At 47.5% G+C, this 18,252-nt stretch overlaps 1 protein-coding gene across 1 annotated transcript in view; it reads right to left on the bottom strand.

The window, feature by feature from the left end:
* Positions 1-4,435: 4,435 nt before the first annotated feature.
* The window catches only part of LUC7L (LUC7 like), a 119,119-nt gene continuing 105,302 nt past the window's right edge, over positions 4,436-18,252 (bottom strand). The window contains exon 9 of the mRNA XM_063934208.1: positions 4,436-4,923. The gene's annotated coding sequence lies outside the window, so the exon portion shown is untranslated. The remainder of the gene's footprint in view (positions 4,924-18,252) is intronic.

Genomic DNA, 18,252 nt, shown 5'->3' with positions numbered 1-18,252 from the left:
CCTTTGCTCTCTTATTTTTGTAGGAGCGAAAAGGCTGCGGTTGAAAGGTCGGTGCCTTTCTCTGTTGGGGAGTGACTTGAGGTAAAAAAGTGGATTTCCCGGCAGTAGCCGTGGCCACCAAGTCTGATAGACCAACTCCAAATAACTCCTCCCCTTTATACGGCAAAACCTCCATGTGACGTTTTGAATCCGCATCGCCTGTCCACTGTCGTGTCCATAAGGCTCTTCTGGCTGAAATGGACATAGCACTCACCCGAGATGCCAGTGTGCAATTATCCCTCTGTGCATCACGCATATAGATAAATGCATCCTTTATTTGTTCTAACGACAGTAAAACATTGTCCCTATCTAGGGTATCAATATTTTCAATCAGGGATTCTGACCAAACTACTCCAGCACTGCACATCCAGGCAGTTGCTATAGCTGGTCGTAGTATAACACCTGCATGTGTGTATATATTCTTTTGAATAACTTCCATCTTTCTATCTGATGGATCCTTAAGTGCGGCCGTCTCAGGAGAGGGTAACGCCACTTGTTTAGATAAGCGTGTGAGCGCCTTGTCCACCTTAGGGGGTGTTTCCCAGCGCGCCCTAACCTCTGGCGGGAAAGGGTATAATGCCAATAACTTTTTTGAAATTATCAACTTTTTATCAGGAGCAACCCACGCTTCATCACACACGTCATTTAATTCTTCTGATTCAGGAAAAACTGTTTGTAGTTTTTTCACACCATACATAATACCCTGTTTTACGGTATCTGTAGTATCAGCTAAATGTAACGTCTCCTTCATTGCCAAAATCATATAACGTGTGGCCCTACTGGAAAATACGTTTGAATTTCTACCGTCGTCACTGGAATCAGTGCCTGTGTCTGGGTCTGTGTCGACCGACTGAGGCAAAGGGCGTTTTACAGCCCCTGACGGTGTTTGAGGCGCCTGGACAGGCATTAATTGATTGTCCGGCCGCCTCATGTCCTCAACTGACTGTTTAAGGGAAGATAAACCATCACGTAATTCCACAAATAAAGGCATCCATTCTGGTGTCGACCCCCTGGGGGGTGACATCTGCATATTTGGCAATTGCTCCGCCTCCACACCAATATCGTCCTCATACATGTCGACACCCCGTACCGACACACACCGCAAACTCACAGGGAATGCTCTAATGAAGACAGGACCCACTAGCCCTTTTGGGGAGACAGAGGGAGAGTCTGCCAGCACACACCACAAAGCGCTATATATACAAGGGATATCCTTATATTAAGTGCTCCCTTATAGCTGCTTTAATATATAATATATATATATATAGCCATTAATGTGCCCCCCCTCTCTGTTTTACCCTGTTTCTGTAGTGCAGTGCAGGGGAGAGACCTGGGAGCCGTCCTGACCAGCGGAGCTGTGACAGAAAATGGCGCCGTGTGCTGAGGAGATAGGCCCCGCCCCTTTTTCGGCGGGTTCTTCTCCCGCTATTTTTCCAGTCAGGCAGGGGTTAAATATCTCCATATAGCCCCTATGGGCTATATGTGAGGTATTTTTAGCCTTGTATAAGGTTTATATTTGCCTCTCAGAGCGCCCCCCCCCAGCGCTCTGCACCCTCAGTGACTGCCCAGTGAAGTGTGCTGAGAGGAAAATGGCGCACAGCTGCAGTGCTGTGCGCTACCTTATGAAGACTGAGGAGTCTTCAGCCGCCGGTTTCCGGACCTCTTCACGCTTCAGCATCTGCAAGGGGGTCGGCGGCGCGGCTCCGGGACCGGACTCCACGGCTGGGCCTGTGTTCGATCCCTCTGGAGCTAATGGTGTCCAGTAGCCAAGCAGCAAATCCACTCTGCATGCAGGTGAGTTTACTACTTTCCCCCTAAGTCCCACGTTGCAGTGATCCTGTTGCCAGCAGGACTCACTGTAAAGAAAAAAAAAAAAACCTAAACTAAACTTTCTCTAAGCAGCTCTTTAGGAGAGCCACCTAGATTGCACCCTTCTCGTTCGGGCACAAAATCTAACTGGAGTCTGGAGGAGGGTCATAGGGGGAGGAGCCAGTGCACACCACCTGACCTAGTAAAGCTTTACTTTTTTGTGCCCTGTCTCCTGCGGAGCCGCTATTCCCCATGGTCCTTTCAGGAACCCCAGCATCCACTTAGGACGATAGAGAAACTATTGCTAGTTTTTTCTCCCCAAACATAATACCCTTTTTTGAGGTACCTGGGTTTATATCAGAAATGTGTAATACCTCTTTCATTGCCTCAATCATGCAACGAATGGCCCTAGTGGACATTAAATTTGACTCGTCGTCGACACTGGTATCAGTATCCGTGTCGACATCTGTGTCTGCCATCTGAGGTAGTGGGCGCTTTAGAGCCCCTGATGGCCTTTGAGTCGTCTGGGCAGGCACGAGCTGAGAAGCCGGCTGTCCCGCATTTGGCATGTCGTCAAATTTTTTATGTAAGGAGTCGACACTTGCACGTAATTCCTTCCATAAGTCCATCCACTCAAGGTGTCTGCCCCGCAGGGGGTGACATCACATTTATAGGCATCTGCTCTGCCTCCACATAAGCCTCATCAAACATGTCGACACAGTCGTACCGACACACCGCACACACACAGGGAATGCTCTTAAAGGAAACAGGACCCCACAAAAGCCCTTTGAGGAGACAGAGAGAGAGTATGCCAGCACACACCAGAGCGCTATATAATGCAGGGACTAACTGAATTATGTCCCCTTATAGCTGCTATAAGTTATACTGCGCCTAAATTTAGTGCCCCCCCTCTCTTTTTTTACCCTTTCTGTAGTGCAGACTGCAGGGGAGAGCCAGGGAGCTTCCTTCCAGCGGAACTGTGAGGGAGAAATGGCGCCAGTGTGCTGAGGGAGATGGCTCCGCCCCTTTTTCGGCTGACTTTTCTCCCGCTTTTTTATGGATTCTGGCAGGGGTAATTACCACATATATAGCCTCTGGGGCTATATATTGTGATTATTTTGCCAGCCAAGGTGTTTTTATTGCTGCTCAGGGCGCCCCCCCCCCCCCACAGCACCCTGCACCCTCAGTGACCGGAGTGTGAAGTGTGTATGAGGAGCAATGGCACACAGCTGCAGTGCTGTGCGCTACCTTGGTGAAGACTGAAGTCTTCTGCCGCCGATTTTCCGGACCTTCTTCATGCTTCTGGCTCTGTAAGGGGGACGGCGGCGCGGCTCCGGGAACGAACACCAAGGACGGGTCCTGCGGTCGATCCCTCTGGAGCTAATGGTGTCCAGTAGCCTAAGAAGCCCAAGCTAGCTGCAAGCAGGTAGGTTCGCTTCTTCTCCCCTTAGTCCCTCGTTGCAGTGAGCCTGTTGCCAGCAGGTCTCACTGTAAAATAAAAAACCTAACATATACTTTCTTTCTAGGAGCTCAGGAGAGCCCCTAGTGTGCATCCAGCTCGGCCGGGCACAGAAATCTAACTGAGGTCTGGAGGAGGGGCATAGAGGGAGGAGCCAGTGCACACCAGATAGTACCTAATCTTTCTTTTAGAGTGCCCAGTCTCCTGCGGAGCCCGTCTATTCCCCCTGGTCCTTACGGAGTTCCCAGCATCCACTAGGACGTCAGAGAAAATAGATTTGCCATCTCACAGGCAGCCAGTGTAGAGAGTCGACATTGGGTGTTATGTGGCAGGAGCGAGGCCGATTAAAAGTTTATGCTGAACGACCCCAAGATGGCTGTCTCATCGTCAACATTTCAAGTGAAATGTCAGAAATGAAAACTTCACTTTTTTCGTTCAATGGTCCTTTAATTCTTTCCACATTTATATTTCAAAGAAACATAAGTTTGATTAAAAAAAACAACAACATGTCACTCCCAGGACATTTGTAGTGGATACAAAAATTGCAAATGGTTTTATTTACCAACTCAACAAATAAATCTACATTGAGGCTCTACATAGCTTCAGCCAAAGTACAACAGTAGGTTTTGATGCATTTTATGCAGTTTCTGCAATATGAGCAAATCACTTATTACAGCTTCCAGAGGCCCAAAGAATAGATTTCTGAATAAAAGTCAGATACTGTACATTTTGTGTACTATCTATTCTAACATTTGCAAGCTAGGGTCATAACACGAGTGCTGTGTCGTTAACTTTTCTCCTGCACATATCCTTTTATTCTGAAGCAATATACTAGTATTTAATCCTTTATTTTCCCCCTAAGTCTAAGAAACAAAGTTGATTTTTTTTTAACCAAATAGGTATGATCACACATGTAGCCTTGATGGAGTGGGAGCACAGTACTCAGGACCCATTCATATGGGTAGTTAAATCCCACACTACCGTTTTCGGACCATGGTATTAAACAGATTATTATGAATGAAACACATGTACCACTGTAGCTGTGGTTGTCCAATCAGACAACAAGGTGTTCTGTAAAAAACAAGAGCATTGCCCTTAGAGTGAGGGGAGAGATAATAAGGCAGTGGATATTATTACTGCAGAAGCAAACATGTTTAATCTGAATACTATCTACAAATGTTATACAGGTTTAAACCACATGAAAACTACATTAACAGTTTTTGGTATATTACAAACTCCCATCCATCCTCTCTCTCCCCCAGACCTCCCCCCCACACACATTTAAAAAAACAAAAAAAAACAAACAATCAATAAAAACCCACAATAAAACAAAATTCATACACTAAACAAATATTTTTAATTATACTCAAACTACTTTCAAACTGAGGGCAAGCAGAATATAATTTTGTAACTTAGCTATTTTGAAAACAATAAAAAAAATTAGGTTTATCAAATGTGAGTTTTCAGTAAGAAAAAAGCTTTATTATCATTTATAGAACATTGCTGGATTACTTAAAAATACAACACAAAGAATGTTATTTGAAGTACTGCAAGTTCCCCATATGCAAAGTTAGACTTCAAGACTCAAATACGGTGTTTGTGTGATCTCATCTGATCTGAAAGACAAGGAAAAACATATATTTACAATAGAACACAACATTACAATGACAATAAGGCATACTATGAGATTTAAAACGATTGTGTAGTACTGTGGCATAAAAATGCAGGCAGCAAAAGATAAAGTACAAACAAGGGGAAAAAAAGCCAATGTCCTCCCATATCCAGGCAATGAAAGTTCAGATAGCCATAATACAAGGTATGTAATATCAATTCTCCTTGTCAATAATCCAGTTGTACTATTGCAGCATCTAAAATCAGGCATTCCCTGTGTGTTACAGCCCTAAAAGTGCAGGTTTTAGCGATATCCAGGTTTCAGCACAGGTGACTTCATTAGTAGCTCAGTTATTTTGATTTAACCATCTGTGCTGCAGCCTGGATATCACTAAAACCTGTACTGTTGGTGTGCCTTGAGGACCGTGGTTGGGAATGCCTGATCAAAATGGTATGTTCTCACTATGCATGATTTTAGTAAATTTTTACTTTTGACATACGTTTTAATTTTAGCTATATAAAAGATGGTGAACCTTCTCCCAAGCTTTAGTTTTCTATCAGACTGATGCAGGTTGTCTTGCAGTATCTCCCTGCATTTTGCACCATCCAGCCATCCTTCTCATTTAACAAGATTACCAGTTCCAGCTGAGGAAAGGCCACAACATGATGCTGCCAGCTCCTTGTTGGGTTGGTGTTTGCTGAGGAATAGTCAGGTAGCGTTTTGAATTAGGGCCATAAAACTTTTTTTTTTTCCTCATCAGACTACAAATCCTTATCCCACATTTTGGCTGGGTCACTGACGTTTTCTGACAAACTCAGATGTGCTTTAATGTATTTGTTCCTCTCTAAATGATTTTAAGTCACTACAGTTAGTATTCACCCTAGAATCCGGGCAGGGCGCCGGATCTAGAGGGGCACTAGCGAGCGCGCACGGAAAAGGGGGCGCGGCCACGCAAAATAGGGGGCGGAGTCATTGCGGGTAAAAAAAAGGAGTGGGCGGCGTCACTGTTGGGGGCGTGCCCAGTACCTAAGGAGGTGCTGGGCTTCCCCCAAGCACTCTCTCAGCGTGAATGGATGCCGCGCGCATGCGCGCGGCATCTTTACACGCTGTGAGTGCAGGAAGCGGGCGGCCGTTTTAGCAGGGCGCGGCGCCCTGCTAAAATTGCATGGCGTGAACTCTATACAGTACTTGCCTGTATATAACAATATTATCATCTCCTATATAATTTCCCAGATCCACACTAATCACACCGTATAACTCGTGATACTATACCCAGTTAACAGTATGAAATATAACAGAGCCTCTCAACAGATGGCTCAACAATAACCCTTTAGTTAGGCAATAACTATATACAAGTATTGCAGATAATCCGCACTTGAGATGGGCGCCCAGCATCCACTACGGACTACGAGAAATAGATTTACCGGTGAGTAAAATCTTATTTTCTCTGACGTCCTAGTGGATGCTGGGAACTCCGTAAGGACCATGGGGATTATACCAAAGCTCCCAAATGGGCGGGAGAGTGCGGATGACTCTGCAGCACCGAATGAGAGAACTCAAGGTCCTCCTCAGCCAGGGTATCAAACTTGTAGAATTTAGCAAACGTGTTTGCCCCTGACCAAGTTGCAGCTCGGCAAATTTGTAAAGCCGAGACCCCTGGGGCAGCTGCCCAAGATGAGCCCACCTTCCTCGTGGAATGGGCTTTCACTGATTTAGGATGCGGCAATCCAGCCGCAGAATGCTCCAGCTGAATTGTGCTACAAATTCAGCGAGCAATAGTCTGCTTAGAAGCAGGAGCACCTATTTTGTTGGGTGCCTACAGGATAAAAAGCGAGTCAGTTTTCCTGACTCCAGCCGTCCTGAAAATATAATTTTTTAAGGCCCTGACTACGTCCAGTAACTTGGAATCTTCCAAGTCCCTAGTAGCCGCAGGCACTACAATAGGTTGGTTCAAGTGAAAAGCTGATACCACCTTAGGGAGAAACTGGGGACGAGTCCTCAATTCTGCCCTATCCATATGGAAAATCAGATAAGGGCTTATACATGACAAAGCCGCCGATTCTGACACACGCCTGGCCGAAGCCAAGGCCAATAACATGACCACTTTCCACGTGAGATATTTCAGATCCACAGTTTTAAGTGGCTCAAACCAATGTGATTTCAGGAAACTCAACACCACGTTGAGATCCCACGGTGCCACAGGAGGCACAAAAGGGGGCTAAATATGTAGCACTCCCTTTACAAAAGTCTGAACTTCAGGCAGTGAAGCCAGTTCTTTCTGGAAGAAAATCGACAGAGCCGAAATCTGGACCTTAATGGAACCCAATTTTAGGCCCATAGTCACTCCCGACTGTAGGAAGTGCAGAAAACGACCCAGCTGAAATTCCTCTGTTGGGGCCTTCCTGGCCTCACACCACGCAACATATTTTCGCCAAATACGGTGATAATGGTTTGCGGTTACTTCTTTCCTGGCTTTTATCAGCGTAGGAATGACTTCCTCCGGAATGCCCTTTTGCTTTAGGATCCGAAATTCAACCGCCATGCCGTCCAACGCAGCCGCGGTAAGTCTTGGAACAGACAGGGCCCCTGCTGTAGCAGATCCTGTCTGAGCGGTAGAGGCCATGGGTCCTCTGATATTATTTCTGTAAGTTCTGGGTACCAAGCTCTTCTTGGCCCATCCGGAACCACGAGTATCTTTCTTCCTCCTCGTTTTCTTATTATTCTCAGTACCCTTGGTATGAGAGGCACAGGAGGGAATACATAAACCGACTGGTACACCCACGGTGTCACTAGAGCGTCCACAGCTATTGCCTGAGGGTCCCTTGACCTGGCGCAATATCTAGTTTTTTGTTTAGGCGGGACGCCATCATGTCCACCTGTGGCCTTTCCCAACGGTTTACCAACAGTTGGAAGACTTCTGGATGAAGTCCCCACTCTCCCGGGTGTCGGTCGTGTCTGCTGAGGAAGTCTGCTTCCCAGTTGTCCACTCCCGGAATGAACACTGCTGACAGTGCTATGACGTGATTTTCCGCCCATCGGAGAATCCTTGTGGCTTCTGCCATCGCCATCCTGCTTCTTGTGCCGCCCTGTCTGTTTACATGGGCGACTGCCGTGATGTTGTCTGATTGGATCAGTACCGGCTGGTTTTGTAGCAGAGGCCTTGCCAGACTTAGGGCATTGTAAATGGCCCTCAGTTCCAGAATATTTATGTGTAGGGACGACTGCTGACTTGACCAAAGTCCTTGGAAGTTTCTTCCCTTTGCGACTGCCCCCCAGCCTCGAAGGCTGGCATCCGTGGTTACCAGGACCCAGTCCTGTATGCCGAATCTGCGGCCCTCTTGAAGATGAGCACTCTGCAGCCACCACAGTAGAGATAACCCTGTCTCCAAGGACCAGGGTATCAGCCGATGCATCTGAAGATGCGATCCCGACCACTTGTTCAAGAGGTCCCACTAAAAGGTTCTTGTATGGAACCTGCCGAATGGAATTTTTCTTCGTAAGAAGCTACCATTTTTCCCAGGACTCGTGTGCAGTGATGCACCGATACCTGTTTTGGTTTCAGGAGGTCTCTGACTAGAGATGACAGCTCCTTGGCTTGCTCCTGCAGGAGAAACACTTTTTTCTGTTCTGTGTCCAGAACCATCCCCAGGAACAGTAGGCGTGTGGTAGGAACCAGCTGTGACTTTGGAATGTATAGAATCCATCCGTGCTGTTGTAGCACTTCCCGAGATAGTGCTACTCCGACCAACAACTGCTCCTTGGACCTCGCCTTTATAAGGTGATCGTCCAAGTACGGGATAATTAAAACTCCCTTTTTTCGAAGGAGTATCATCATTTCTGCCATTACCTTGGTAAAGACCCTCAGTGCCGTGGACAGTCCAAACGGCAGTGTTTGGAATTGGTAATGGCAATCCTGTACCACAAATCTGAGGTACTCCTGATGAGGATGGTAAATGGGGACATGTAGGTAAGCATCCTTGATGTCCAGGGATACCATGTAATCCCCCTCCTCCAGGCTTGCAATAACCGCCCTGAGCGATTCCATCTTGAACTTGAATTTTTTAATGCATGTGTTCAAGGATTTCAAATTTAAAATGGGTCTCACCGAACCGTCCGGTTTCGGTACCACAACCAGTGTGGAATAGTAACCCCGTCCTTGTTGAAGTAGGGGCACCTTGACTATCACCTGCTGGGAATACAGCTTGTGAATTGCCTCTAGCACAGCCTCCCTGCCTGAGGGAGTTGTCGGCAAGGCAGATTTGAGGAAACGGCGGGGGGAAGACGCCTCGAATTCCAGCTTGTACCCCTGAGATACTACTTGAAGGATCCAGGGATCCACCTGTGAGCGAGCCCACTGATCGCTGAAATTTTTGAGGCGGCCCCCCACCGTACCTGGCTACGCCTGTGGAGCCCCCGCGTCATGCGGTGGACTCAGAGGAAGCGGGGGAAGAATTTTGATTCTGGGAAATGGCTGACTGGTGCAGCTTTTTCCCTCTTCCCTCGTCTCTGTGCAGAAAGGAAGCGCCTTTGACCAGCTTGCTTTTCTGAAGCCGAAAGGACTGTACCTGATAATACAGTGCTTTTCTTAGGCTGTGAGGAAACCTGGAGGTAAAATTTTTTTATCCCAGCTGTTGCTGTGGATACGAGGTCCCAGAGACCATCCCGAAACAATTCCTCACCCTTATAAGGCTCTATGTGCCTTTTAAAGTCAGCATCACCTGTCCAGTGTCGGGTCTCTAATACCCTCCTGACAGAATGGACATTGCAATAATACTGGATGCCAGCCGGAAAAATATCCCTATGTGCATCCCTCATATATAAGACGACGTCTTATGTTCGCAAAATAGTATCCCTGTTTGAAAGGGTTACAGACCACGCTGCAGCAGCACTATCTGCAGGTCTCAGTCTAGTACCTGAGTGTGTAAATACAGACTTCAGGATAGCCTCCTGCTATTTATCAGCAGGTACCTTCAAAGTGGCCGTATCCTAAGACGGCAGTGCCACCTTTTTTGACAAACGTGTGAGCGCCTTATCCACCCTAGGGGATAACTCCCAGCGTAACTTATCCTCTGGCGGGAAAGGGTACGCCATCAGTAACTTTTTAGAAATTACCAGTTTCTTATCGGGGGAACCCACGCTTTTTCACACTTCATTCACTCATTTGATGGGGGAACAAAACACTGCCTGCTTTTTCTCCCCACACATAAAACCCTTTTTTGTTTTTATTGGTACTTGGGTTAATGTCAGAAATGTGTAACACATTTTTTATTGCCGGGATCATGTAACGGATGTTCCTAGTGGATTGTGTATATGTCTCAACCTCGTCGACACTGGAGTCAGACTCCGTGTCGACATCTGTGTCCGCCATCTGAGGGAGCGGGCGTTTTTAAGCCCCTGATGGCCTTTGAGACGCCTGGGCCGGCGCGGGCTGAGAAGCCGGCTGTCCCATAGCTGTTACGTCATCCAGCCATTTATGTAAGGAGTTGACACTGTCGGTTAATACCTTCCACCTATCCATCCACGCTGGTGTCGGCCCACAGGGGGCGACATCTCATTTATCGGCATCTGCTCCGCCTCCACATAAGCCTCCTCATCAAACATGTCGACACAGCCGTACCGACACACCGCACACACACAGGGAATGCTCTGACTGAGGACAGGACCCCACACAGCCCTTTGGGGAGACAGAGAGAGAGTATGCCAGCACACACCGGAGCGCTATATAATGTAGGGATAAACACTATCACTGAGTGAATTTTCCCCAATAGCTGCTTGTATAAACAATATTGCGCCTAAATTTAGTGCCCCCCCCTCTCTTTTTAACCCTTTGAGCCTGAAAACTACAGGGGAGAGCCTGGGGAGCTGTCTTCCAGCTACACTGTGAAGAGAAAATGGCGCCAGTGTGCTGAGGGAGATGGCTCCGCCCCTTTTTCGGCTGACTTTTCTCCCGCTTTTTTCTGTATTCTGGCAGGGGTAATTACCACATATATAGCCTCTGGGGTTATATATTGTGGCTATTTTGCCAGCCAAGGTGTTTTTTATTGCTGCTCAGGGCGCCCCCCCCCCCCCCCCCAGCGCCCTGCACCCTCAGTGACCGGAGTGTGAAGTGTGTATGAGGAGCAATGGCGCACAGCTGCAGTGCTGTGCGCTACCTTGGTGAAGACTGAAGTCTTCTGCCGCCGATTTTCCGGACCATCTTCATGCTTCTGGCTCTGTAAGGGGGACGGCGGCGTGGCTCCGGGAACGAACACCAAGGACGGGTCCTGCGGTCGATCCCTCTGGAGCTAATGGTGTCCAGTAGCCTAAGAAGCCCAAGCTAGCTGCAAGCAGGTAGGTTCGCTTCTTCTCCCCTTAGTCCCTCGATGCAGTGAGCCTGTTGCCAGCAGGTCTCACTGTAAAATAAAAAACCTAATTTAAACTTTCTTTCTAGAAGCTCAGGAGAGCCCCTAGTGTGCAACCAGCTCGGGCCGGGCACAGAAATCTAACCGAGGTCTGGAGGAGGGGCATAGAGGGAGGAGCCAGTGCACACCAGATAGTACCAAATCTTTCTTATAGAGTGCCCAGTCTCCTGCGGAGCCCGTCTATTCCCCATGGTCCTTACGGAGTTCCCAGCATCCACTAGGACGTCAGAGAAAACATAACAAATATTAGCCCCTACCGATTATCTGACCTCCTCCCTGTCCCTCAGTGGCGGGGATTGTTCATAGTGGAGTGCTGCGAATACTGAGCAGCGGGCGGTTGGGCAGGTGTGGATGTGGGTGGGCAAGGAAAGCTGTGGATGCAAGCGGGAACTGGAAGATGTGTATACAGGCGGGTGGGCTGGCTGGTGAGACGCTGCGGCCGTGACCTATGATATCACACTGCCGCGTCATCAAGGCATAGATCACAGCCAGAGCATGACTGATCCTCTAAGAAGAGCCCGGGCTAACAGTTCACTCTGAAGGTACAGGAAGCTGATCTGGCTCTGCGGCACACCTTGCAACTGGTCACGGCACACTGGTTGAAAAAGCCTGCCCTACACCAACCAAGGTAGCACCATACCTGCCCCATCATCCCCCCCCCCCCCCCCCCCCAGAAAGCCCACCTCTCCCTGCACCTCAGACCAACCTCCCACATACGCCTACACCACACTCCACCGCCCCCACCTTGCATACATCACCTACCAATACCTTCCCCCATCCACCCAACGACTTCATGTGGCTCTCCCCCACCAATGGCACCTCTGTTTACCCTCCCCCATCCCCCTGTTCACCACACCCACAAATCTCCCAAGAAAAAAACCTCCCAACCCCTACCACATCCCCCACCCCTCAGCATATACAGACTCCATCCCACAATATACATACTGCATATGTGCAGTACCCCTGCACCCGCCGCTACACCACCCACGGCACCATCGCACTGGCCCTCCCCCACCCGCAACACCCTTGCAACCGCCCCTGCGGCAACCGCACAACTCCCACGTGTGCCAACCTTAGACCTTCCCCTACCCCACTCACACCTGCGGTGGCTCAGGACTCCCTCCCCCACCCGCTCACCCCTGCAACCGCCCCTCCCCCACCCAGGGGACCTTATCAGCGTCTCCCTCGCACCCACCACTCCCCCAACCACAGCGATTCATCATGCCCTGCGTGCGGTTTACGCCACCGCAAGGACCTACGCCCGCAAGGGCGTAGCCCCTTGCGACGGTGTGAAGAGCGCCTGTAGGGCGCGATTAATTTCCTTGTTATTATTACCATTTATATAGCGCACACATATTCCGCAGCGCTTTACAAAGAGAATATTTGGCCATTCACATCAGTCTGCCCCAGTGGAGCTTATTATGTTCCCTACCACATGTACATGCACACATTCATGTTAGGGTTAATTTTTTTTGTTGTGAGCCAACTGATCTACCAGTATATTTTTGGATTGTGGGAGGAAACCGGAGTGCCCGGAGGAAACCCACGCAAGCACGGGGAGAACATACAAACTCAACACAATTAGGGCCATGGTGGGACTCCGTGACCTCAGTGCTGTGAGGCAGTAATGCAAACCATTACACCGTACGTGCTGCCCAAGTAATATACAGAGCTCTTGATATGGTTGGTATGCTTTAACTACAGTATCAGTCTTTACTCTTCAAAGTCATAGTTGCCCTCTCTAGAAGTCTCCTTCTTGCTCTGACACAGAGTTTTAAAGGCCCATACACACTAGACAAGAAATGTTCGTTATGGTAATAACTTACCGTTGATAACGGTATTTCTCCTAAGTCCACAGGATAACATTGGGATACGACGACGCGACAGCGGATTTGCATCAAACGGCCAAAGCTTTCGGCCTCCCAGCATGCAACGGGCCCTTCCATTTATCCACGCCTACTGGCTCAGGCAAATCAGTTGTTTTTCCAAAGCTCAAGCCAGGAGCATCATAGAGAGCCCTAATCAGGCGAGAAGAACACACATGCACACCCTTGGAAGGAAGGAAGGGGTTAGTGAGTGAAAGAATCCTCAAATCAGGTGCATCAGGGTGGGATCCCTGTGGACTTAGGAGAAATACCATTATCAACGGTAAGTTCTTACCATAACTAATATTTATCCGGCAGGGTCCACAGGATAACATTGGGATGTCCCAAAGCAGTTTAGTGGTGGGGACGCTCCCGATTCGACAGGAGAGTCCTTTGCCCGAATTCAGCGTCTCGAGTGGTAAAAGGTATCAAAGGCATAATGTGTTAATGGAACACCATGTTGCTGCCTTACATATCTGTTCTGCTGAAGCACCAAGTTGTGCTGCCCATGACGGACCTAACTTACGAGTAGTATGAGCAGAGACACTAGCCGGAACAGGGAGATCAGCTTGAGAGTATGCTTTTAAAATAGTCATCCAGAGCCACCTTGCCAGAGTCTGCTTATCAGCAGACCGTCCTCTCTTCTGAAATCCGCAGAGAATGAAGAGTGTGTCTATTTTTCTGATGGCATTGGTACGATCCACGTAGATTCTTATGGCACAGACTACATCCAACGATGCATCTCCCGCAGAAAGGTCAGGCCTCCGGAAGGCCGGGACTACAAATTCTTTGTTAAAGGTGGAATTTAGACACCACCTTAGGAAAATACCCAGATTTGGTTCTAAGAACCGCTCTATCTGGATAAAAAAAAATAAAATCAGAAATGGAGGACGACATAATAATGCCCCTAAATCTGAAACTCTTCTAGCTGAAGCAATGGCCAGTAGAAAGAGAAGAGAACTTTAGCTGTCAACCATTTAAGATACACTTTTCAGTGGTTCAAATAGGGCAACCTGGAAGGCCTTTAGGACTAAACTTAAGTCCCAAGGCACTGTAGGAGTAACAAAAGGAGGCTGAATATGCAGCATTCCCTGGAAAAAAAGTGCGTAAATCCTATAAATTAGCAACTTTCGATGGAACCATACAGTCAATTCTGACACTTGCAATCTCAAGGAAGCCACCCATAAACCTTTATCCATTCCTGACTGAAGGAATGCTAAGATTCTGGAAACTCTGAAAGACCTAGTGTCAAATTTTCGATCACTGCACTATTGAGTATAGGCTTGCCATATTCGGTGATAAATGCGAGCCGAGGAAGGTTTCCTTTCTCGGAGCATAGTTTGAATTACCTGTAGTGAGAATCCTTTCGCCTTCAGGATGGGAGTCTCAAGAGCCACGCCGAGAAAGACAGTCGATCCAGTTGTTTGTGATAACAAGGATCTTGCTGATGAGGGAGTAGGAATGGAGCATCCATCAACATTCTCTGCCGATCTGTGTACCAATGTCTTCTGGGCCAAGCCGGAGCTATTAGTATCACGGCACTCCTTCCTTGTTTTGCATTTCGCATCACCCTTGGTAACAGGGCGATTGGTGGAAACACAGGCCAGATGAAAGTCCCATCTCACCAACAGGGCATCCACAAAGATCGCTTTGGGATCCTTTGTCCTTGACTTGTATGCAGGAACTTTGTTGTTCTGACGGGATACCATAAGATCTATCTCCGGCAACCCCCACTTGTCTACCAGGGTTTGGAAGACCTCAGGGTGTAAAGTCCAGTCATTTGCATGAAAATCCGCTTCCCAGTTTAGGACTCCCGGAACGAACACAGAGGACAAGGTTAGATGATGAAGTTCTGCCCACTTTAATGTGTGACTTGCCTCCTTCATTACTTTCTGGCTGCGAGTTCCTCCCTGATGTATGAGGTACACTACTGCCGTTGCATTGTCCGAGCGGCTCTGAACTGGTTTCCCCTGAAGGATGTCCTTTGCCTGAATCAGTGCCATGTATATGGCCCGAAGTTCCAATATATTTATTGGCAGACAACTTTCTTCCTTGGTCCACTGCCCCTGGAAACAACTCCTTCCTGATACCGCTCCCCAGCCCTGAAGGCTGGCATCCATTGTCAGAATTTCCCAATCTGATATCCAAAAAGGTCTCCCTTTGTCCAGATGGGATGTCTGTAGCCACCAGGCTAATGACCTCCTTACTTCCAGAGGAAGGACCATTGTTTGCGTTTTTATTGTCTGATGAAAATCATTCCACTTGGCAAGGATCAGATTTTGCAGAGGCCCCAAGTGAAACTGAGCATACTCCACCATGTCGAATGTTGACACCATCAATCCCATCACAAGCATTGCTGCGTGAATGGATACCTGTCGACTGTGTAGCAGCTCCTGAATCCTTGACTGAGCTTTGGATATTTTGTTCAGAGGTAACGTTACTCTCTGAAGGCTCAAATCTAATACAGACCCCAAATGAGTCATCCGTTGTGACTGAACCAGAGACCACTTTGCCCGATTTATGAGACAATCGTGTTTCTGCAGACAAACTATTGTATGTTGCAAATGACACAGAAGCAATTCCTGAGAATGTGCAAGAATTAATAGGTCGTCGAGGTATGGAAAGATTCTTATCCCCTCCTGGCGGAGATAAGCTGCCATTACCACCATAATCTTTGTGAATACGCTGGGGGCTGTGGCCAGTCCAAATGGAAGGGCCTGGAACTGAAAATGTTGTTGGAGGATAGCAAATCTGTGATAGCGCTGATGGGACAGCGCTAGGGACATGTAGGTAAGCATCCTGGATATCCAGGGATACCATAAAATCCCCTGGCTCCATGGCCAAAATGATGGAACGTAAAGTCTCCATGTGAAACCGAGGCACCCAAATGTACTTGTTCAGCACTTTGAGATTGCGTATGGCCCGGAACGACCCATTTGGCTTCTGTACTAGAAACAAAACCCTGTCCTCGTTGCGCAGGAGGAACTGTGATGATTACTCCTGACTGAAGCAATTTCTGAACTGCCTCTTGCAAAGCCCTGGCCTTCGTTTCCACTGAAGATAGGCTGGTACAAAAAAACCTTTGAGGAGGGTGTTTCTTGAAAGCATACGCATAACCGTGAGATACTGCTTCTTGCACACAGGCATCTGTGGTAGACTGCTGCCAGATCTGTGCAAACTGAAGTCAGCCTCCCACCCTGGGGTCCCCCAGGTGGAGGTCTGCACCATCAAGCTGATGGCTTATTTTCTCATTTGAAAGCCGGTCCTCTGGTAGCCCAAAGCTTTTGAGTCTTACCAGATTTGTTGTATTGGGACTGTTTGCCATCACCTATTCCTTGAGACCGAAAAGCTGGAAATCTAGGCTTGAATTTGTGTGTGGAAAGAAACTTCACTTTCTTGGAGTCTACTTCTGACTCCGAAATAGTGGTTAATTCTTTACCAAAAAGAATATCTCCAGTAAAAGGTAAAGACTCCAGAACCTTCTTGGATTCTGAATCAGCTTTCCATGTACGTAGCCAAACTGCACTGGAAGAGACTACTGCTGAAGCTGATGCCTGAGAGGCAACTGTACAGATATCCAAGGCTGCTTTTTCCATAAAAAACGCCGCCTGTTTGATATGTGCAATATGGGATTTTTGCTCTCTAGATGCCATTGAAAGAGCCTCCTCCAATGCATCAGCCCAGGCAGCCACTGCTTTCACCATCCAGGCTGAAGCCATGGCTGGTCTTATGATTGCCCCAGACAAGGGAAAAAAAAATTATTATTTTTTTTTAGAAAAACCATCAACTCTGCTATCCGTGACATCATTTAATGATGTTGAAGGCAGAGGTAATGTAGATTTTCGCACCAATCGAATGACATGCGTATCTACTTTGGGACCCACCTCCCTTTTTAAACATTCCCCACCCGGAAGAGGATAATTGGAATTCAATTTCCTTGGCATTCTAAACTTCTTACTGGGCATAACGCAAGCCTCTTGCATAATTTCAGTCAGCTGTTCTGACCCAGGAAACTTAGTCCTTACTGTTTTGGGACGTTTAAACACAGGTGCCTTGGTTTTTAACACAGGCTCTGCTGACTCCTCTTAGGATAGAATGGCTTCATTGCTTTCATTAACTCAGCTATATCCACTGAGCTGAGACCTTACTACTCCTCTTCATATGCCAAAGAATTAATTGAGCTTTCATCTTCCCATGAATCCTCATCTGAATCATGTGTAGCCTGTGAGGGTGAAGACTTACTTACCACCGGTTTATCAGCTTGTTTCTTTTGAGAAGCTGCTGCTCGAAGTGATACACCATAGGTGGGGAGCTGCATGTAAGGGCTAATAGTGTAACTTATCCCTGGTACAGGAGTTGGAGGAATTATCCGTTCAGCTATACTAGATAAAGTCTGTGCAAACATAGCCCAAGGTGGATCCATCTGCATGTGAATCAGCCTTGTATTTTTTATTAACACCTGATGAAAGCAAAACAATTTGCACACAAACCATCCAGAACCAGATCCTGAGAGGATAACACCGCTTTGCAAAACAAACATGATATGAGTGTTGGTGCTGCTGTGAGTGTACCTTCCTCACCTTTGCCGCACTTACACATGATAAATAATCAACACTTCCACAGTGTACTACACAATTTGTGACTGTAATCACATTAAACTTCTTAAAGTGACATACAATCCGACCCTACCCATGCACCAGCATTGAGGATCGGAATACACAAACTGACAAAAATATAGTAAAGTCAGCAATCACACTAGCAGTTACTCACATGTTATACATTAGTATATTAAGCAATATAAGCACATCATCAACTATATTTTAAGTATGTAGGAGAACATATTACTGCATCATGTTTAAACAGCGCTAACGTATTCAGACGCAAATGCGAAAGAAAACAGGATTTTAATTACCTACCGGTAAATCCTTTTCTCGTAGTCCGTAGAGGATGCTGGGGTCCATTTTAGTACTATGGGGTATAGACGGGTCCTTTGGGAGCCACTGGCACTTTAAGAGTTTAATAGTGTGGGCTGGCTCCTCCCTCTATGCCCCTCCTACCAGACTCAGT

Source organism: Pseudophryne corroboree, chromosome 7, assembly GCF_028390025.1.
Source record: "Pseudophryne corroboree isolate aPseCor3 chromosome 7, aPseCor3.hap2, whole genome shotgun sequence".
Lineage (NCBI taxonomy): Eukaryota > Metazoa > Chordata > Amphibia > Anura > Myobatrachidae > Pseudophryne > Pseudophryne corroboree.
Note: the sequence above shows the minus strand (reverse complement) of the source record. Positions and strands in the feature narration are given on the sequence as shown.